General features: G+C 47.3%; 1 protein-coding gene across 2 annotated transcripts in view; it reads left to right on the top strand.

Moving 5' to 3' along the window:
* The window catches only part of SLC12A8 (solute carrier family 12 member 8), a 608584-nt gene that overhangs the window by 403655 nt on the left and 182495 nt on the right, over nucleotides 1-22434 (top strand). The gene's annotated exons all lie outside the window — the stretch shown is intronic.

Genomic DNA, 22434 nt, shown 5'->3' with positions numbered 1-22434 from the left:
CGTATTACTATGATTTCATCAGATCTGTTCCATAAAATTTGGGGCGAAAGAAAGTTATTCCCTCCCGATAGGTCACTGGTCTCTTATGAAGGTAGGAAAATTGAGTTAGAAGGTTACATAGAAGACAGTTTAGTGTTCAAGGGTCGGAGGATTTTTGGTAAAATCTATGTGGCCTACAAGGGTTTGAACATTTTGGGGTGGTACCATCAGGGTCTGTTTGTTATGGTGCTGAAACCTGGAGCAAAAGAACAAGTTTTGGTGGTGGAGAACGCAGATTCCAAGGCACCGTTTGAAGATGAGTTTCCTGGTATTTTTGCCCAGGGATTGGGAAAGATTACTGGTTTCAAGCATAGGATAAAGGTTAAGGATAGGGCCATTCCTGTTAGACATAAAGTCAGGTCGGTGCCGTTTAGTTTAAGAGAAGATCTTAAAGCTGAATTGAACAAGCTTCAACAGAATGGTGTAATTGAACCTATTGAGTCCAGTTTGTGGCTTTCTCCCTTGGTTGTTGCCCGTAAACGTAATGGAGACCTACGTCTATGTGTGGACCTCAGGAGTCTCAATAAGGAAATATGGGTAGACTCGTATCCATTACCCAAGATCAGTGACCTACTCGAAGGGCTCAGGGGCTCAGTGTGGTTTTCAAAGATTGATCTGGCATCCGCGTATCACCAGGTTGAGTTGGATGAGGATTCGCGTCATTACACAGCTTTTAATTCACCCTTTGGCACCTTCCAGTTTTGCAGGATGCCATTTGGGTTGGCTTCTGCGGCGTCAGCGTTCCAACACATCATGCACAATACCTTGGGGGAAGTTCTTGGTATACTAACTGTAGGAAAGTACCATCTTGCCTGGCATGTTACCCCCATTTTTCACTGTATATATGTTGTTTTAGTTGTATGTGTCACTGGGACCCTGGTAACCCAGGGCCCCAGTGCTCATAAGTGTGCCTGAATGTGTTACCTGTGTAGTGACTAACTGTCTCACTGAGGCTCTGCTAATCAGAACCTCAGTGGTTATGCTCTCTCATTTCTTTCCAAATTGTCACTAACAGGCTAGTGACCATTTTTACCAATTTACATTGGCTTACTGGAACACCCTTATAATTCCCTAGTATATGGTACTGAGGTACCCAGGGTATTGGGGTTCCAGGAGATCCCTATGGGCTGCAGCATTTCTTTTGCCACCCATAGGGAGCTCTGACAATTCTTACACAGGCCTGCCACTGCAGCCTGAGTGAAATAACGTCCACGTTATTTCACAGCCATTTTACACTGCACTTAAGTAACTTATAAGTCACCTATATGTCTAACCTTTACCTGGTAAAGGTTAGGTGCAAAGTTACTTAGTGTGAGGGCACCCTGGCACTAGCCAAGGTGCCCCCACATTGTTCAGAGCCAATTCCCTGAACTTTGTGAGTGCGGGGACACCATTACACGCGTGCACTACATATAGGTCACTACCTATATGTAGCTTCACAATGGTAACTCTGAATATGGCCATGTAACATGTCTATGATCATGGAATTGCCCCCTCTATGCCATCCTGGCATAGTTGGCACAATCCCATGATCCCAGTGGTCTGTAGCACAGACCCTGGTACTGCCAAACTGCCCTTCCTGGGGTTTCACTGCAGCTGCTGCTGCTGCCAACCCCTCAGACAGGCATCTGCCCTCCTGGGGTCCAGCCAGGCCTGGCCCAGGATGGCAGAACAAAGAACTTCCTCTGAGAGAGGGTGTGACACCCTCTCCCTTTGGAAAATGGTGTGAAGGCAGGGGAGGAGTAGCCTCCCCCAGCCTCTGGAAGTGCTTTGTTGGGCACAGAGGTGCCCAATTCTGCATAAGCCAGTCTACACCAGTTCAGGGACCCCTTAGCCCTGCTCTGGCGCAAAACTGGACAAAGGAAAGGGGAGTGACCACTCCCCTGACCTGCACCTCCCCTGGGAGGTGTCCAGAGCTCCTCCAGTGTGCTCCAGACCTCTGCCATCTTGGAAACAGAGGTGCTGCTGGCACACTGGACTGCTCTGAGTGGCCAGTGCCACCAGGTGACGTCAGAGACTCCTTGTGATAGGCTCCTTCAGGTGTTGCTAGCCTATCCTCTCTCCCAGGTAGCCAAACCCTCTTTCCTGGCTATTTAGGGTCTCTGTCTCTGGGGAAACTTTAGATAACGAATGCAAGAGCTCAGCCGAGTTCCTCTGCATCTCTCTCTTCACCTTCTGATAAGGAATCGACTGCTGACCGCGCTGGAAGCCTGCAAACCTGCAACATAGTAGCAAAGACGACTACTGCAACTCTGTAACGCTGATCCTGCCGCCTTCTCGACTGTTTTCCTGTCTGTGCATGCTGTGGGGGTAGTCCGCCTCCTCTCTGCACCAGAAGCTCCGAAGAAATCTCCCGTGGGTCGACGGAATCTTCCCCCTGCAACCGCAGGCACCAAAAAGCTGCATTACCGGTCCCTTGGGTCTCCTCTCAGCACGAGGAGCGAGGACCCTCGAATCCAGCGACTCTGTCCAAGTGACCCCCACAGTCCAGTGACTCTTCAGTCCAAGTTCGGTGGCGGTAAGTCCTTGCCTCACCTCGCTGGGCTGCATTGCTGGGAACCGCGACTTTTGCAGCTACTCTGGCCCCTGTGCACTTCCGGCGGAAATCCTTTGTGCACAGCCAAGCCTGGGTCCACGGCACTCTAACCTGCATTGCACGACTTTCTAAGTTGGTCTCCGGCGACGTGGGACTCCTTTGTGCGACTTCGGGTGAGCACCGTTTCACGCATCCTCGTACTGCCTGTTTCTGGCACTTCTCCGGGTGCTACCTGCTTCAGAGAGGGCTCCTTGTCTTGCTCGACGTCCCCTCTCTCTGCTGGTCCAATTTGCGACCTCCTGGTCCCTCCTGGGCCTCAGCAGCGTCCAAAAACACTAACCGCACGATTTGCAGCTAGCAAGGCTTGTTGGCGTTCTTTCGGCGGGAAAACACTTCTGCACGACTCTCCATGGCGAGAGGGATCCGTCCACCAAAGGGGAAGTCTCTAGCCCTTTTCGTTCCTGCAGAAACCTCAGCTTCTTCTGTCCAGTAGAAGCTTCTTTGCATCCGCAGCTGGCATTTCCTGGCCATTTGCCCATCTCCGACTTGCTTGTGACTTTTGGACTTGGTCCCCTTGTTCCACAGGTACCCTAGATTGGAAATCCACAGTTGTTGCATTGCTGGTTTGTGTCTTTCCTGCATTATTCCTCTAACACGACTTCTTTGTCCTTAGGGGAACTTTAGTGCACTTTGCACTCACTTTTCAGGGTCTTGGGGAGGGTTATTTTTCTAACTCTCACTATTTTCTAATAGTCCCAGCGACCCTCTACAAGGTCACATAGGTTTGGGGTCCATTCGTGGTTCGCATTCCACTTTTGGAGTATATGGTTTGTGTTGCCTCTATCCCTATGTTTCCCCATTGCATCCTATTGTAACTATACATTGTTTGCACTGTTTTCTAAGACTATACTGCATATTTTTGCTATTGTGTATATATATCTTGTGTATATTTCCTATCCTCTCACTGAGGGTACACTCTAAGATACTTTGGCATATAGTCATAAAAATAAAGTACCTTTATTTTTAGTATAACTGTGTATTGTGTTTTCTTATGATATTGTGCATATGACACTAGGTGGTACTGTAGTAGCTTCACACGTCTCCTAGTTCAGCCTAAGCTGCTCTGCTAAGCTACCATTATCTATCAGCCTAAGCTGCTAGACACCCTATACACTAATAAGGGATAACTGGGCCTGGTGCAAGGTGCAAGTACCCCTTGGTACTCACTACAAGCCAGTCCAGCCTCCTACATTGGTGGCAGCGGTGGGATAAGTGCTTTGAGACTACTTACCACTCTTGTCATTGTACTTTTCATAAGAGAAAAATATACAAAACAAGGTCAGTGTATATACACATAGCCAAAAAGTTTTGCATTTCCTCTTTTCACTCTTTTCTAAGTGCTGAAAAGTACTTCTAAACTTTCAAAAAGTTCTTAAAAGTTAAAAAAGTTTTTTTTCTGTCTTTCTAAAAAGTTCTGAAAACTTTTTTCTCTTTTTCTATCACTTTAACTCTCTCTAAAAATGTCTGGCACAGGCCAAAATGTTGATCTGTCCAAACTTGCATATGATCACCTTAGCTGGAAAGGAGCAAGGAGTCGCTGCATAGAGAGAGGTTTGAGTGTAGGGAAGAATCCTTCCTTGGAACTGTTTCTTAACAAGCTTAGAGAACAAGATAAGGCTATAGGTGCCCCATCTGTTGAAAAAGTACCTAATAGTTCCCAATCTGATTCAGGGACTCCCCCAGGAAAAGATTCAGGAAAGAAACTTCCTAGCCTGCCCATTACTAGACAGTCTAGCATAGTTGGTAATGATGATGAGCCACACCATACAAATAGTGTGGTCTCACATCATAGCAAAAGCATTTATTCTCACCATACTGGTAGTGATGTTTCTGTTAGCCAAGCTGTTAGGGTGGCTTCTGTAAGGGACAGGTCTCCTTCTGTTCATTCTTCTGTGTCTAAGAATGTCCCTCCCACCAACCCTGATGACAGAATGTTAGAGAGGGAACTCAATAAGTTGAGAGTGGAACAAACCAGACTGAAGCTTAAAAAGCAACAGCTGGATTTGGATAGACAGTCTTTGGAACTAGAGAAAGAAAGACAGAAGTTGGGTTTAGATACCCATGGTGGCAGCAGCAGTATTCCCCATAGTCATCCTGCAAAAGAGCATGATTCCATGAATCTGCACAAGATAGTTCCCCCTTATAAGGAGGGGGATGACATTAACAAGTGGTTTGCTGCACTTGAGAGGGCCTGTGTTGTACAGGATGTCCCTCAAAGGCAGTGGGCTGCTATCCTATGGCTATCATTTAGTGGAAAAGGTAGGGATAGGCTCCTTACTGTAAAAGAAAATGATGCTAATAATTTCCAAGTTCTTAAGAATGCACTCCTGGATGGTTATGGCTTAACCACTGAACAGTACAGGATAAAGTTCAGAGAGACCAAAAAGGAGTCTTCACAAGACTGGGTTGATTTCATTGACCATTCAGTGAAGGCCTTGGAGGGGTGGTTACATGGCAGTAAAGTTACTGATTATGACAGCCTGTATAACTTGATCCTGAGAGAGCATATTCTTAATAATTGTGTGTCTGATTTGTTGCACCAGTACTTGGTGGACTCTGATCTGACCTCTCCCCAAGAATTGGGAAAGAAGGCAGACAAATGGGTCAGAACAAGGGTGAACACAAAAGTTCATACAGGGGGTGACAAAGATGGCAACAAAAAGAAGGATGGTAAGTCTTCTGACCAGGGTGGGGACAAATCTAAAAATGAGTCTTCATCAGGCCCACAAAAACACTCTGGTGGGGGTGGTGGGCCCAAATCCTCTTTTAATCAGAACAAGGAAAAGAAACCATGGTGCTATTTATGTAAAATAAAAGGCCATTGGACAACAGATCCCAGTTGTCCAAAGAAAAGCACCAATGCTCCTACCACTACAACCCCTACTGCTACCCCTAGTGTCCCTACTAATAACAGTGGTGGTGGGAGCAAACCTACTAATAGCCAATCCAAGGGAGTAGCTGGGCTCACTATTGGTAACTTAGTTGGGGTTGGCCTTGTTAGGGAGGCCACAGAGGCTGTGTTAGTCTCTGAGGGGGCTATTGATTTAGCCACCTTAGTTGCTTGTCCCCTTAATATGGATAAGTACAAGCAGCTACCCCTAATAAATGGTGTTGAGGTTCAGGCCTACAGGGACACTGGTGCCAGTGTGACTATGGTCATAGAGAAACTGGTCCACCCTGAACAACACCTACTTAGTCACCAGTACCAAGTAACCGATGCTCACAACAACACACTTAGCCACCCCATGGCTGTTGTTAATCTCAACTGGGGGGGGGGTTACTGGTCCAAAGAAAGTTGTGGTAGCTTCAGATTTACCTGTAGACTGTCTATTAGGGAATGATTTGGAGACATCAGCTTGGTCAGATGTGGAGTTGGAGGCCCATGCAGCAATGCTGGGCATCCCAGGGCATATTTTTGCTTTGACAAGGGCTCAGGCCAAAAAGCAAAAAGGACAGGGAAGCTTGGATCCTGGAACAATGGACCAAGTGCTCCCTAAAGCTAGGGCTAGTAGAAGCAAACCACTTCCTACTATCCCTCCCTCTACAGTGGATTCTACTTCTGAGGAAGAAGAATTCCCTCCATGTGCAGAACCTACACTAGAGGAGCTGGAAGCAGACACTGCTGAGCTTTTGGGTGAAGTGGGGCCTGCCAGAGAGGAGCTGAGTGTGGCACAGCAAACCTGTCCCACATTAGAGGGTCTCAGACAGCAAGCTGTCAAACAGGCTAATGGGGATGTCAGTGACTCTCACAGAGTTTACTGGGAGGACAACCTCTTGTACACTGAGCATAGGGATCCTAAACCTGGAGCTGCCAGGAGATTAGTGATTCCTCAGGAGTACAGAAAGTTCCTCCTAACACTGGCACATGACATTCCCCTAGCTGGGCACCTAGGACAAATGAAAACTTGGGACAGGCTTGTTCCCCTGTTTCATTGGCCTAGAATGTCTGAGGACACAAAGGAATTTTGTAAGTCCTGTGAAACCTGTCAAGCCAGTGGCAAGACAGGTGGCACCCCAAAGGCACCCCTTATTCTACTGCCTGTGGTTGGGGTTCCCTTTGAAAGGGTAGGGGTTGACATAGTTGGCCCCCTTGACCCTCCTACTGCTTCAGGCAATAGATTTATCTTGGTGGTAGTGGACCATGCCACAAGATATCCTGAAGCTATTCCTTTAAGGACCACTACAGCACCTGCAGTGGCAAAGGCCCTCCTGGGAATATTTTCCAGGGTGGGCTTCCCAAAGGAAGTAGTATCAGACAGGGGAAGCAATTTCATGTCTGCATACTTAAAGGCCATGTGGAAGGAGTGTGGTGTAACGTACAAGTTCACAACACCCTATCATCCACAAACAAATGGACTGGTGGAGAGATTTAATAAAACTCTCAAAGGCATGATTATGGGTCTCCCTGAAAAACTCCGCAGGAGATGGGATATCCTTCTACCATGCCTCCTTTTTGCCTACAGGGAGGTACCCCAGAAAGGAGTGGGCTTCAGCCCCTTTGAACTTCTTTTTGGACACCCTGTTAGGGGTCCACTCACACTTGTAAAGGAGGGTTGGGAACAACCTTTAAAAGCTCCTAAGCAGGATATTGTGGATTATGTACTTGGCCTCAGATCAAGGATGGCTGAGTACATGAAAAAGGCCAGTAAAAACCTTCAGGCCAGCCAAGAGCTCCAGAAGCAATGGCATGATCAGAAGGCTGTTTTGGTTCAGTACCAACCAGGGCAGAAAGTGTGGGTCTTGGAGCCTGTGGCCCCAAGAGCACTCCAAGATAAATGGAGTGGTCCCCACACAATTGTTGAAAAGAAGGGAGAAGTCACCTATTTAGTTGACTTAGGCACTGCCAGGAGTCCCCTTAGGGTGCTCCATGTCAACCGCCTGAAACCCTACTATGACAGGGCTGATCTCACCCTGCTCATGGCAACAGATGAGGGACAGGAAGAAGACAGTGATCCTCTACCTGATCTCTTCTCTTCCACAGAACAAGATGCTCTGGTGGAAGGTGTAGTTTTGGCTGATTGTCTTACTGCTGAGCAGAAAGACAATTGCATAAACCTCCTAGATCAATTCTCTGAACTCTTCTCTACTGTGCCAGGTACCACTTCTTGGTGTGAGCACACTATAGATACTGGAGACAGTTTACCTGTCAAAAGTAAGATCTATAGGCAGCCTGACCATGTCAGGGACTGCATAAAGCAAGAGGTCCAGAAAATGTTAGAACTAGGAGTGGTTGAGCACTCTGACAGTCCATGGGCTTCTCCTGTGGTGCTGGTACCAAAACCCCATTCCAAAGATGGAAAGAAGGAAATGCGGTTTTGTGTAGACTATAGAGGTCTCAACTTGGTAACCAAAACTGATGCTCACCCTATACCCAGGGCAGATGAGCTCATAGATACACTGGCATCTGCCAAGTATCTAAGCACTTTTGACTTGACTGCAGGGTATTGGCAGATCAAATTGTCAGAAGATGCTAAACCTAAGACTGCATTTTCAACCATTGGAGGACATTACCAGTTTACTGTAATGCCTTTTGGTTTGAAAAATGCACCTGCCACTTTTCAGAGGTTGGTGAACACAGTCCTGCAAGGGCTGGAAGCTTTCAGTGCAGCATATTTGGACGATATAGCTGTCTTTAGCTGGGATGATCACCTGGTCCACCTATGGAAAGTTTTGGAGGCTCTGCAAAAGGCAGGCCTCACTATCAAGGCTTCAAAGTGCCAGATAGGGCAGGGTAAGGTGGTTTATCTGGGACACCTTGTTGGTGGGGAACAGATTGCACCACTACAGGGGAAAATCCAAACAATTATTGATTGGGTTCCCCCTACTACACAGACTCAGGTGAAAGCCTTCCTAGGCCTCACTGGGTATTACAGGAGGTTCATTAAGAACTATGGCTCCATTGCAGCCCCTCTTAATGACCTCACTTCCAAAAAGATGCCTAAAAAGGTATTATGGACAGCAAACTGTCAGAAAGCTTTTGAGGAGCTGAAGCAGGCCATGTGCTCTGCACCTGTCCTGAAAAGCCCTTGTTACTCTAAAAAATTCTATGTCCAAACTGATGCATCTGAATTAGGAGTAGGGGCAGTCCTATCACAACTTAATTCTGAGGGCCAGGATCAACCTGTTGCTTTTATTAGTAGGAGGTTGACCCCTAGAGAAAAGTGTTGGTCTGCCATTGAGAGGGAGGCCTTTGCTGTGGTCTGGGCTCTGAAGAAGTTGAGGCCATACCTGTTTGGCACTCACTTCATTGTTCAGACAGACCACAAACCTCTACTTTGGCTAAAACAAATGAAAGGTGAAAATCCTAAATTGTTGAGGTGGTCCATATCCCTACAGGGAATGGACTATACAGTGGAACATAGACCTGGGAGTAGCCACTCCAATGCAGATGGACTCTCCAGATATTTCCACTTAGACAATGAAGACTCATCAGGTCATGGCTAGTCTTATTGTCCTTCGTTTGGGGGGGGGTTGTGTAGGAAAGTACCATCTTGCCTGGCATGTTACCCCCATTTTTCACTGTATATATGTTGTTTTAGTTGTATGTGTCACTGGGACCCTGGTAACCCAGGGCCCCAGTGCTCATAAGTGTGCCTGAATGTGTTACCTGTGTAGTGACTAACTGTCTCACTGAGGCTCTGCTAATCAGAACCTCAGTGGTTATGCTCTCTCATTTCTTTCCAAATTGTCACTAACAGGCTAGTGACCATTTTTACCAATTTACATTGGCTTACTGGAACACCCTTATAATTCCCTAGTATATGGTACTGAGGTACCCAGGGTATTGGGGTTCCAGGAGATCCCTATGGGCTGCAGCATTTCTTTTGCCACCCATAGGGAGCTCTGACAATTCTTACACAGGCCTGCCACTGCAGCCTGAGTGAAATAACGTCCACGTTATTTCACAGCCATTTTACACTGCACTTAAGTAACTTATAAGTCACCTATATGTCTAACCTTTACCTGGTAAAGGTTAGGTGCAAAGTTACTTAGTGTGAGGGCACCCTGGCACTAGCCAAGGTGCCCCCACATTGTTCAGAGCCAATTCCCTGAACTTTGTGAGTGCGGGGACACCATTACACGTGTGCACTACATATAGGTCACTACCTATATGTAGCTTCACAATGGTAACTCCGAATATGGCCATGTAACATGTCTATGATCATGGAATTGCCCCCTCTATGCCATCCTGGCATAGTTGGCACAATCCCATGATCCCAGTGGTCTGTAGCACAGACCCTGGTACTGCCAAACTGCCCTTCCTGGGGTTTCACTGCAGCTGCTGCTGCTGCCAACCCCTCAGACAGGCATCTGCCCTCCTGGGGTCCAGCCAGGCCTGGCCCAGGATGGCAGAACAAAGAACTTCCTCTGAGAGAGGGTGTGACACCCTCTCCCTTTGGAAAATGGTGTGAAGGCAGGGGAGGAGTAGCCTCCCCCAGCCTCTGGAAGTGCTTTGTTGGGCACAGAGGTGCCCAATTCTGCATAAGCCAGTCTACACCGGTTCAGGGGACCCCTTAGCCCTGCTCTGGCGCGAAACTGGACAAAGGAAAGGGGAGTGACCACTCCCCTGACCTGCACCTCCCCTGGGAGGTGTCCAGAGCTCCTCCAGTGTGCTCCAGACCTCTGCCATCTTGGAAACAGAGGTGCTGCTGGCACACTGGACTGCTCTGAGTGGCCAGTGCCACCAGGTGACGTCAGAGACTCCTTGTGATAGGCTCCTTCAGGTGTTGCTAGCCTATCCTCTCTCCTAGGTAGCCAAACCCTCTTTTCTGGCTATTTAGGGTCTCTGTCTCTGGGGAAACTTTAGATAACGAATGCAAGAGCTCAGCCGAGTTCCTCTGCATCTCTCTCTTCACCTTCTGATAAGGAATCGACTGCTGACCGCGCTGGAAGCCTGCAAACCTGCAACATAGTAGCAAAGACGACTACTGCAACTCTGTAACGCTGATCCTGCCGCCTTCTCGACTGTTTTCCTGTCTGTGCATGCTGTGGGGGTAGTCCGCCTCCTCTCTGCACCAGAAGCTCCAAAGAAATCTCCCGTGGGTCGACGGAATCTTCCCCCTGCAACCGCAGGCACCAAAAAGCTGCATTACCGGTCCCTTGGGTCTCCTCTCAGCACGAGGAGCGAGGTCCCTCGAATCCAGCGACTCTGTCCAAGTGACCCCCACAGTCCAGTGACTCTTCAGTCCAAGTTTGGTGGAGGTAAGTCCTTGCCTCACCTCGCTGGGCTGCATTGCTGGGAACCGCGACTTTTGCAGCTACTCCGGCCCCTGTGCACTTCCGGCGGAAATCCTTTGTGCACAGCCAAGCCTGGGTCCACGGCACTCTAACCTGCATTGCATGACTTTCTAAGTTGGTCTCCGGCGACGTGGGACTCCTTTGTGCGACTTCAGGTGAGCACCGTTTCACACATCCTCGTAGTGCCTGTTTCTGGCACTTTTCCGGGTGCTACCTGCTTCAGAGAGGGCTCCTTGTCTTGCTCGACGTCCCCTCTCTCTGCTGGTCCAATTTGCGACCTCCTGGTCCCTCCTGGGCCTCAGCAGCGTCCAAAAACGCTAACCGCACGATTTGCAGCTAGCAAGGCTTGTTGGCGTTCTTTCGGCGGGAAAACACTTCTGCACGACTCTCCACGGCGAGAGGGATCCGTCCACCAAAGGGGAAGTCTCTAGCCCTTTTCGTTCCTGCAGAAACCTCAGCTTCTTCTGTCCAGTAGAAGCTTCTTTGCATCCGCAGCTGGCATTTCCTGGGCATTTGCCCATCTCCGACTTGCTTGTGACTTTTGGACTTGGTCCCCTTGTTCCACAGGTACCCTAGATTGGAAATCCACAGTTGTTGCATTGCTGGTTTGTGTCTTTCCTGCATTATTCCTCTAACACAACTTCTTTGTCCTTAGGGGAACTTTAGTGCACTTTGCACTCACTTTTCAGGGTCTTGGGGAGGGTTATTTTTCTAACTCTCACTATTTTCTAATAGTCCCAGCGACCCTCTACAAGGTCACATAGGTTTGGGGTCCATTCGTGGTTCGCATTCCACTTTTGGAGTATATGGTTTGTGTTGCCCCTATCCCTATGTTTCCCCATTGCATCCTATTGTAACTATACATTGTTTGCACTGTTTTCCAAGACTATACTGCATATTTTTGCTATTGTGTATATATATCTTGTGTATATTTCCTATCCTCTCACTGAGGGTACACTCTAAGATACTTTGGCATATTGTCATAAAAATAAAGTACCTTTATTTTTAGTATAACTGTGTATTGTGTTTTCTTATGATATTGTGCATATGACACTAGGTGGTACTGTAGTAGCTTCACACGTCTCCTAGTTCAGCCTAAGCTGCTCTGCTAAGCTACCATTATCTATCAGCCTAAGCTGCTAGACACCCTATACACTAATAAGGGATAACTGGGCCTGGTGCAAGGTGCAAGTACTCCTTGGTACTCACTACAAGCCAGTCCAGCCTCCTACACTAACCTTTCAGGATGATGTGTTGATTCACACAATGGGTTTAGAAGATCACAATGAGAAAATCAGATCAGTGTTTAAGATTTTTCAGTCCTTTGGCGTCTGTGTAAAGAAAGAAAAATGTGAGTTTTACAAGAAAAAGATAGAATTTTTGGGCCATTGTGTGTCTGGGGAAGGTATTACACCCGGCCTGGGCTAATAAAGGCGATTGTGGATTCTCCTAACCCTAAGGACAAAGATGAGTTGCGATCTTTTGTTGGCATGTGTGAGTACTACTCAAAGTTCATTTCCAACTATGCTAGCAAAATGAAAGTCTTGTCCAATATGCTCAAAAGCAAAGTACCATTTAAATGGGACAGTGAGTGTCAAGCGATTTTCGAAAGGGTGAAGCAAGAGTTGGTGGACGCCAGACCATTAAGTCCTTACGACCCCAGCAAATTGTGCACCATCACGGTTGATGCTAGTAGGTATGGGTTGAGGGCAGTGTTGTAGCAAGGTATGGGAAAAGATGAGAAAGTTATTAGTTATGCTTCTAGAGTTTTACGTGATCCTGAACTGAATTATTTGGTGATTGAAAAAGAGTTGCTAGCATGCTATTGGGCTAGCGAGAAATTTAGGAGTTATGTGTGGGGCAGAAACTGTGTAATTCAAACTGATCATAAACCGTTGGTCTACATTTTAAATGGGGATAAAATTAACTATACGACCCCTCGAGTTGCACGCCTAACCACAAAATTGTTGCAGTATGACATTCAGGTCAAGTACATTCCGGGGAAAGATAATTTCACAGCAGATTTTCTATCTCGTCTACCTATCAATGAAGAAATTAATCTTGATTTGGAGGATGATGTGGAAAATTGTTTTATAGCAGCTGTTGATGCTGATGAGTCCAAGGTGTGCACGGAGCCTGTGTGGAGGATGGCTGAAAGCCGTGATGAGGAGTTGTCCATTGTTAAGCAGCATATAATCAATGGCTGGCCTAAAGAAAGAAATTTGAATGCTGAAGTTCAACCATATGCCAAGGTGGGCGAAGAATTGTCAATTGAAAACTGTATTATTTTGAGGAATGATAAATGTGTACCCCGTGTGAGATTCGTACAAGGTTGGTGGATCATGCTCATGAAGGTCACCTTGGTGCCACTATGACTTAGAGACGTATTAGAGCACACTGTTGGAGGCCTTCTATGGACAGGGATGTAGAAAGAGTGGTTGGTGGATGCGTTGTGTGTAATGGTGCAGAAAAAGAGTTGGCAGGTTATAAAACCACCATTACAACCCATATCTTTACCAGACAAAGTTTGGGTTAAAGTTGGGGTTGATATGGTTGGACCTTTCAATTTTCTCCCCAGTCAGATGCGTTATGCTTTTGTACTAACGGACTACTTCAGTAAGTGGCCAGAAGTGCATTTCTTTGCCAAGCCTACTGCTGGTAGTGTGATTCATTTTCTCTAAGAGATTTTTTGGAGGGAAGGTTTTCCGGAGACCTTGATCTCGGATAATGGTGTACAGTTTGTGTGTAATGACATGGAAACGTTTCTGAGAAAGTCAGGTGTGAAACATTTGAAGAGTTCTCTATACCATCCTCAAACAAATGGTTTAGTAGAGAGAATGAATAGGGTGGTTGTAGAGTGTATCAAGTGGGCTAAAGCAAGTAAGCTGGATGTGGAAGAAGCAGTGAATTCTATGTTGTGGTTCTATCGTACCACTCCACATTCAGTGACAAAAATCTCTTGTTCAAGGGAAGAAGTAGCACGTCAAGACTGTTTCCAGCGTGGTTAGCCAAAGTTGTGTCTGGTAAATTTCCTGATTCTGTGAACAAGGACTGGGTGTTGGGTGAAGTAAAACAAAAATAAAGAAAAGGTAAAAGCCAGGTATGACCTGAAGAATTCTACAAAATAACTCTCATTTCATCCTGGTGATCTGGTGCGTGTCAAGTTACAGACGTTTGTGAGGAAAGGGGAAGCTTGCTATGGATGTCCTGTGATGGTGAAGAAAGTGTGTGGTAATGCCATCATGGTTGAGGGTGGTCAGTGGTGGAATATGGGTAAGGTTGTTAAGGTAAAGGATGTCAGTCACTGTGGATTGGAAGGAGGTAGCATCTCTGGGTCAGAGGGCATCCATCAGGAATGGAAGGTGTCAGACAACAATTTGTTAGAACCCCACACCTTGAGGAGATCTGTCCGTGAGAAACGGGTACCGATCAAACTCAGGGAATATCATAGTGTTTAGCAAGAATGTCTTAATTATTGTCATCTCGAGGACACACTTATATGATTGTTAAAAGTTATGCAATGTTCTTATGTAATTTTTCCTTCTCAATGTAAGTTGTTCTTATTTTTTTTTTAAAAGGAGATAATATGTTGTGTGTAGGTTCGGCGCGCAGTGTTGCTCGCCGAACCCGAACTGTCGCGCGGAGCCGCCGGTCGCGTCTCGTGGCTTGGCATTCTGCGAGGGACGGTTGAAGGAGGCAGAAGGAGGCCAGGAGACGCGACAGCGGCGCCCTTTTCAATATATACGGACTATAGAAAATAAACACGTTACACCTACTTGAACGTCTCCTGCATCGATCATAACACAGTTATACAATGTTTTCTTCATGTTATACATACTCATTAGCCAAGAGAACCATTGTTGTATTGCAGGTGGCTCACTGTCCTTCCATGCAGTTGCAATTAAAGGACGCAGTACAGCAGTGGAGATAAACATGAAATAAAGCTGCACCAAACCCCGCAAGAGAAGTGGCAACCCCCCACTCCCATAGCAGCAGAGATGGGTTTAAGCCTACCACATTTCCAAAAATCCTATTCCAATAGTTCTCAGTACCCGCTCTTCATGGAACTAACTTCACACAGTTATAAAACATATGTTCCATCTCAGCAAGTCCACTCACACACTGGAAGCATTCGTCATTGGTCCTTTTACCCCATCTGAACGATTTGTCCGGTGTTTAGTATAACCTTAAAGGTGTTTTATAGTGTTGGGTTTCAGGCTTGCAGTCAACAGCACTCTCCTCCCTATCTCTAATGAAGTCTGAATATCTTGACCCTGAATCCCTAATTTCTCTGCCCACTTAGCTTCTTGAAACTCAAGATCATCCATAACCAAATTATTCAGCAGTGTATAAATCTGTCTGGTTTTAGTTCCCTGGTATAGCAGCGTATCCAGAAGAGAGATTTTTCTAAGTGAGAACTGATCACTCACCAATTTCGTTAAGAAATCTCTGATCTGCAGACATTTATAAAAAGGCAATTTCTCCAATCCAAAACCCTGCTGCAGATCTGAAAAAGAGCACAGTTTTTCTTGAGAATACAAATCTCCCACATGGGTGATCCCCATCTTTTCCCAACACCTACATTTCCATCATGAAACACCACAGTCCTACAAATTCCAAAGTTATGGCTCTGAATAGATATAACATTTTTGGCAGAAAAAACATGTTCAGGACATTGCACCTGCCATTTAGAATGTGATGCAGCCCATGAATTCTTCTTATATTCTGGCTAGCCTTTCCTAGCAGTGGCTCTAGTTTCACTTTAGAAATGCTGTCTACTTGTGGCGTGCTCTTTATTCCCAAAATTCCCAAATATCTGGTGTTATCTACCCTACGGTTATCCATCATATCAATATTATCTGTGCAAACCATCCACGTTTTCTCCTTATTAAGGTGGTACCCTGACATTGCTTCAGATTTCATCGCCAGCCTCCGAGAGAGCTGTCTGAGGATCCAGAGTGAGCAACCCTGTATCATCTGCATATGCCAAATCTTTGGTTTCAAAGCCATTAGTCTTAACTTGGTGCATCAGCTGGTCATGTACCATCTACCTTATTAAAGGATCAATATATAGGGCAAACAAAATGGGAGAGCAAGGGCAACCCTGCCAAGTGCCTCATGATATCCAGATCTTTGCTGATTCTTGACCCATATTTTGGAGTTGGGCATAAGGGTGATAATATAAAACCTTCAGGGTCTTCAGTATACTTAACCCAAACACCTGATACTCAAGAGCCCTCCAAAGGTACCCCAAGCCATTCAATGGAATACCTCCTCTATGTCAAGAAGGATCATAGCCATGAGGGCCCATAGTTGTAGCAATGTCAAATACAGTATTAGCTCACCTCTCATGATCTGCTACACCCCAGACCGGGATAAACCTGTGCTGCCCGGGCAGGACTAGCTGGTCTATCGGCCTCTCTCGTTCCAATGAAGGCTTTATTCATGACCCACTCACCTCAACCAAAATGAATTTGACCACATTTTTCCAGACTTCAGGGATGAACAGTGGCTTCCACTGGAGTCCAGGATAAAATTTAAAATCTGTTGTCTTATGTTTGAGACTCTGTGTGGAAAACTCATCTTTATTGGAAAACATTTGACCATTTCTGGTCTTTAGTGGGGACTCAGAAGTAAAGACAGAATACATATGAAAACCCCTAAATTCAAGACTTTAGAGACATCTAGTTGTAGATTCGTTACCTTAGAATTTCCCCAGGCGTCAGACTGGATCCAGAGATTTTTCTCGAGAAATACCCTACGTGCCATTAGTTGGCATCGATCAGCTCTGTGTCCATCGTCAGCGTCGTATGCGTCAGATATGATGTTACAGGCATTATATAGGTGCCACCCCAGCAAACTGATGTCAGTTCTTTTCTTTTCCCGCTAGCCTAGCCCTGATTCGAAGAAAGAGGTACCCTTCAGTCATTTTTTGACTGGTTGTAAGAAGCTGGCTCTGTATATACTATATCAAAATGAGATACAGTGTGCGCAGAGGCCAGGGGTTCCCCAAGAGGCCTGACGGAGGCAATAATAGATAATACTAATGCTCTATTTGTGGTAGTGTGGTCGAGCAGTTAGGCTTATCAGAGGGTAGTGTTAAGCATTTGTTGTACACACACAAGCAATAGAAGAAACACACACTCAACGACTTAACTCCAGACCAATAGGATTTTATATAGAGAAATATCTGTTTGTTACTTTATTACTAGAACCACAGGACTCAGTTCAGAAGTAAATACTGTTGCAGGTAAGTAATTAGCATAGACATCAATGTAACTTTGTTTCACTTTAGTCAAGTAAACAGTTTTTAAGAAAACAGAGTATCTATTTTAAAAGTGGACACAGTGCATTTTCAGAAGAGTTGCTGGAGGAAGAAAATAAAGTACAGTTTTAGAGGTAAGTACACGACTTACAGTTCCAGTCTCCAGGTTATAGATAGTCCACCGTTAGGGGTTAAAGTCAACCCCAAACACCCACCACCAGCAACATGAGGCCGGCCGGGTGCAGAAGTCAAAGTTTAGCAATTTTAACATGGGCTCCTATGGAGACAGGGGGTACTCGGAATTCGGTCTGCCAGCAGGTAAATTCCCACGGCTTGGATGGCAGACTGGGGGGGATTAGAGGAGCAATGGAGGGGCCCCAAGTAGGCACCAATCTCACACCCTCAGTGGCACTGGGGAAGCCGGGTGCAGGGTGCAAACAGGGCGTCGGGTTTCTAATGAAACTCTATGAGGGGACCCCAGGGGTCACTTAGGCGCTGCAGGTGAGGTCCAGGGGGGTGTCTTGGGCACACCACCAGTCAAACAGGGAAGAGGGCCGCCTGTTGATTATTGCTGCACCGGGTGTCGATTTCTCCAAGGCCTGGGGGCTGCAGGTGCAGTGGGTCTTCGGCGTCGGTTATCATCGTCCAGGTCAGTTGTGGTCAGGGGGGGTCATCGGGGTTCCCTCTACAGGCCTCATTGTGAAGGGGTAGAGAAGTCAACCCAGGGTGGGTGGGCACTTGGTCACCGTTGCCTGGGGGTCCTCTCTGGTCAGTTGGGCCACCTGGACTCGAGCAGTGGGCGTTAGGTGCAGAGTGGTTAAGACTCACGCTTCTGGAGTGAGGTGGGAGTCCTTCACAAGAGATTTCTTCTTTTGTTCTTCTTTGGACAGGGCTGCTGTCCGCGGGCGTTCTTGCTCCTCTGTCATGCAGGCGGTCCTCTGGAGGTTTTTCTGAGGTCGCTGGACTTGCAGGACGCGTCGCTTTTCTTCTGCAGGTTCTTTGAAGCAGGTGACAGGCCGGTAGGTCTGGGGCCAAATCAGTTGTTGTCTCCTTTCCTTCTCTGCTGGGATTTCCACTAAGCAGTCCTTCTTCTTCTTGTGAGGTTGTCAGGAATCTGACTAGCTGGGTTCAGGGAGCCCTTAAATACAAGATAAAGGGGCGTTTTTAAGGTTAGAGGGCAGTAGCCATGGCTACTGTCCTTGAGGGTGGCTACACCCTCCTTGTGCTCACTCCCTTTGGGCAGGGGAGCACATTCCTATCACTATTGGTCCCTGTACTCCAAATAAAGATGGAGGATTCTGCAAAGGAGGGGATCACTTCAGCTGTGGACACCTTAAAGGTGGCCCTGGCTGAGCTGGTGACACCTCCTTGTTTTTGACACCTCCTTGTTTTTCCTAACTATCCCTCTGGACTTGCTGCCAAAAGTGGGGCTTTGTCTGGGGGCTGGGCATCTCCACTAGCTGGAGTGCCCTGGGGCATTGTAACGTGAAGCCTGAGCCTTTGAGGCTCACCGATAAGTGTTACAGTTCCTGCAGGGGAAGATGTGAAGCATCTCCTCCCAGTGCAGGCTTTGTTTCTGGCCCCAGAGAGCACAAAGGCTGTCACCCCAGTGGGTCAGAAACTCATCTCTCAGTGGCAGGCTGGCACAGACCAGTCAGTCCTGCACTGAAGGATTGGGTAAAATACAGGGGACATCTCTAAGATGCCCTCTGTGTGCATTTTTTAATAAATCCAACACTGGCATCAGTGTGGGTTTATTATCCTGAGAAGTTTGATACCAAACTTCCCAGTATTCAGTGTAGCTATTATGGAACTGTGGAGTTTGTTTTGACAACTCCCAGACCACATACTTAATATGGCCACATTGTACTTACAATGTCAAAGAATGAACTTAGACACTGTAGGGGCTTATTGCTCATGCAGCTATGCCCTCACTTGTGGTATAGTGCACCCTGCCTTAGGGCTTTAAGACCTGCTTGAGGGGTGACTTACCTATGTCACAGGCAGTGTTTTGTGTGCATGGCACCCTGAGGGAGATGCCATGTCGACTTTGCCTTTTTCTTCCAACACACACAATCTGCAATGGCAGTGTGCATGTGTTAGGTGAGGGGTCCCTGAGGGTGGCACAACACATGTTGCAGCCCTTAGGGACCTTCCCTGGTCACTGGGCCCTTGGTACCACTGGTACCTTTGAAAAGGGACTTATCTGTGTTCCAATTGTGGAAATAATGGTACATTTGTAGTGAAAGAACACTGGTGCTGGGGCCTGGTTAGCAGGGTCCCAGCACACTCTCAGTCAAGTCAGCATCACTATCAGGCAAAAAGTGGGGGGGCTAACTGCAAAAAGGACTATTTTCCTACACTGGTCTGTTTTGTACTTTTTGTCAAAGCTTTCTGAGTACCTCTTGGTATATCTAGGAATGTGTTTGCAGAAGACCAGTTTCAAGCCCTGCGGGTCCTGTTATCGGGCGATGTCTGTGATTGATCCGCACCTTGTGTGCCTTTGGTGTCTAGAGTGCAGCCACATGCCAAAGTCGTGCTCTGAGTGCCAGGCCATGAATCTGAAGGCTTTGAGGGAGCGGTCACTAAAGCTACTGGAAGCCTGGCGCTCAACTCCACATAAGTCCCAGTCTCAGTCGAGAGGAAGGTCTCGAGATTGGTCGTGGAGTCCCCCCTCTTTGTCATTCCACTCCAAGTCTTCAGGATAATCAGATAAGTCGAGGCATAAGAAGAAGTCGAAGAAGGCGAAACGTTCTTGGATTTCACCTCGTCCAATGACCAGCGGGAACTTTGTCGATCTAGGCCTCCTTCTGTGCAGCCTGAGTCTGGGCCGACTCCACGCCTCCCTGATTTTCCAGAAGCTGGAGAGACCTCTGCCCAGCAGAGTTCTATGAGGCCATGCACCTCATTTCTGGGCAGTCCGACTCAGCTGGCCTGCCTTTAGGCCCTACAAAGTCATGTGTCCTTATGGAACATCCTACTCTATAAGAACCCAAACAACCCACATCTTCTGTCCAATTCTCAGCTTAAGTTAGTCTGTTCCCATTCCTTTAGTTTGATGTATATTGTGCATTCATTACTCCTGTTATCTATAAGAATTTGTTACTCTTGTCACTTAAAAAGATTGATTGCAACTTTTCTCATATGGGATAAAGCGCAATAATGCTTAATAGTCGCATCAACGCTATAGAAAAGAGTTAAGAAAATAATTTGGGTGTGTCTCTGAGTGCAAGAATTGTACTGAAATTCGCAAATGCCATATACTCTCTAACTGGGCTTTTCATATGCTTAGATACACATCACTGGAGCTCATTCTGCGGTTGCGACAGTAGATAATAATGCAGAATGTCTACTTCTAAGTCTAAGCACGTCCTCAATGTAAATGTTCCTACTTGAATCAAGTGTGCCCTTGGCTCCCTAAATACATTTGGAGAAAGACTGTTGCCTAACCTTGTTTCACGATCCTTCTTAATGTTCATTACTGGTTATTATAACTAAGCACTGCATTTTTCTTATCTACCATGATCTATCTCCATTACACTTTAATCACATGCAGATTAAGGGGCTGATTCCGACCCTGGCGGTCCTTGACCGCCAGAGCCGGGGTCAGCGGGAGCACCGCCAACAGGCTGGCGGTGCTCCTAAGGGCATTCTGACCGCGGCGGTATGGCCACGGTCAGAAACGGAAAACAGGCGGTGTCCCGCCGGTTTTCCGCTGCCCTGAGGAATCCTCCATGGCGGCGCAGCTTGCTGCGCCGCCATGGGGGATTCCGACCCCCTCACCGCCATCCTGTTCCTGGCGGTTTTGACCGCCAGGAACAGGATGGCGGTGAGGGGTGCCGTGGGGCCCCTGGGGGCCCCTGCAGTGCCCATGCCAATGGCATGGGCACTGCAGGGGCCCCCGTAAGAGGGCCCCACTGAGAATTTCAGTGTCTGCAAAGCAGACACTGAAATTCGCGACGGGTGAAACTGCACCCGTCGCACCCTTTCCACTCCGCCGGCTCCATTCGGAGCCGGCATCCTCGTAGAAAGGGGTTTCCCGCTGGGTGGGCGGGCGGCCTTCTGGCGGTCGCCCGCCCGCCCAGCGGGAAACACAGAATAACCGCGGCGGTCTTCTGACCGCGCAGCGGTATTCTGGCGGCTCCCGCCAGCACCGCGATTACCGCGGCCGGCGGGAGTCAGAATGACCCCCTTAGTGATTGGGAGACGGTACGAAATCAGGGATTTTACACATATTGGTTTAATGGCACTATCTTGGAGACATCCTTGAAAGCTGTAAGTGGATGCTGTGAAAGAGACCTATCGTTAAACAAGCACAGGCAAAGCCAGTAGGTCTGGGCTTAGCATTCTTTACCCAGGTTTTTTTAATTTTATTTTTTAACCTTTTTTATTGAAAGTATGTGACAAAAAATATACTGAAAATAAGACAGACCACCACCTAATCGTGGCACCTTATGCTTGAAAATGAAAAGGTAAATTAAAAAAAATCACTGATGTGCCCACTTTATTAGTGCACATTTTATTTCAAATAAAAAAAACTTTCAGTTGTGCCTTGCACTTTACTTTTGTTTTTCTGGAAAGAAGCTAGAAAAAAATCAACACCCAACGAAGCATTCCAGTTGCACGCATTTACTATGTTACGCACACGTTTTATAACACAACCTTAAAAATTAAGCAGGAAATTAATCAACACCCAGCTTGGGCGCTTAATGGGCGAACAAAAAATATTTGTTTTCATGATCATGCACAAAACAATAAAAAAGCACTCTTTGAAAGAGCTTTGTCGTTAAAGCGATTGGAACTGTTTTTAAGTGGATCAAAGCAGTGCTCAGAGTGAAGAGAGCCGGTAGGTAAAGTGTGCTGACCCGTTGCCCCATCTGTATGCATATATTACACGATATATTACAGAAACCAATAGTCTGGCGAGAAGCTGTCTCAAATGTGAGACCTAGACAGAGCTTGATTTTCATTACTATGGTGGTCATTCCAACCCTGGCGGTCCATGACCGCCGGGTTGGAGGACCGCGGGAGCACCGCCGACAGGCCGGCGGTGCTCCAATGGGCATTCCGACCGCGGCGGTAAAGCCGCGGTCGGACCGGCAACACTGGCGGGCTCCCGCCAGTGTACCGCCGCCCATTGGAATCCTCCAAGGCGGCGCAGCTAGCTGCGCCACCGAGGGGATTCCGACCCCCCCTACCGCCATCCAGTTCCCGGCGGTTCTCCCGCCGGGAACCGGATGGCGGTAGGGGGGGTCGCGGGGCCCCTGGGGGCCCCTGCAGTGCCCATGCCACTGGC

The sequence above is a fragment of the Pleurodeles waltl genome, chromosome 3_1 (genome assembly GCF_031143425.1).
Source record: "Pleurodeles waltl isolate 20211129_DDA chromosome 3_1, aPleWal1.hap1.20221129, whole genome shotgun sequence".
NCBI lineage: Eukaryota > Metazoa > Chordata > Amphibia > Caudata > Salamandridae > Pleurodeles > Pleurodeles waltl.
Note: the sequence above shows the minus strand (reverse complement) of the source record. Positions and strands in the feature narration are given on the sequence as shown.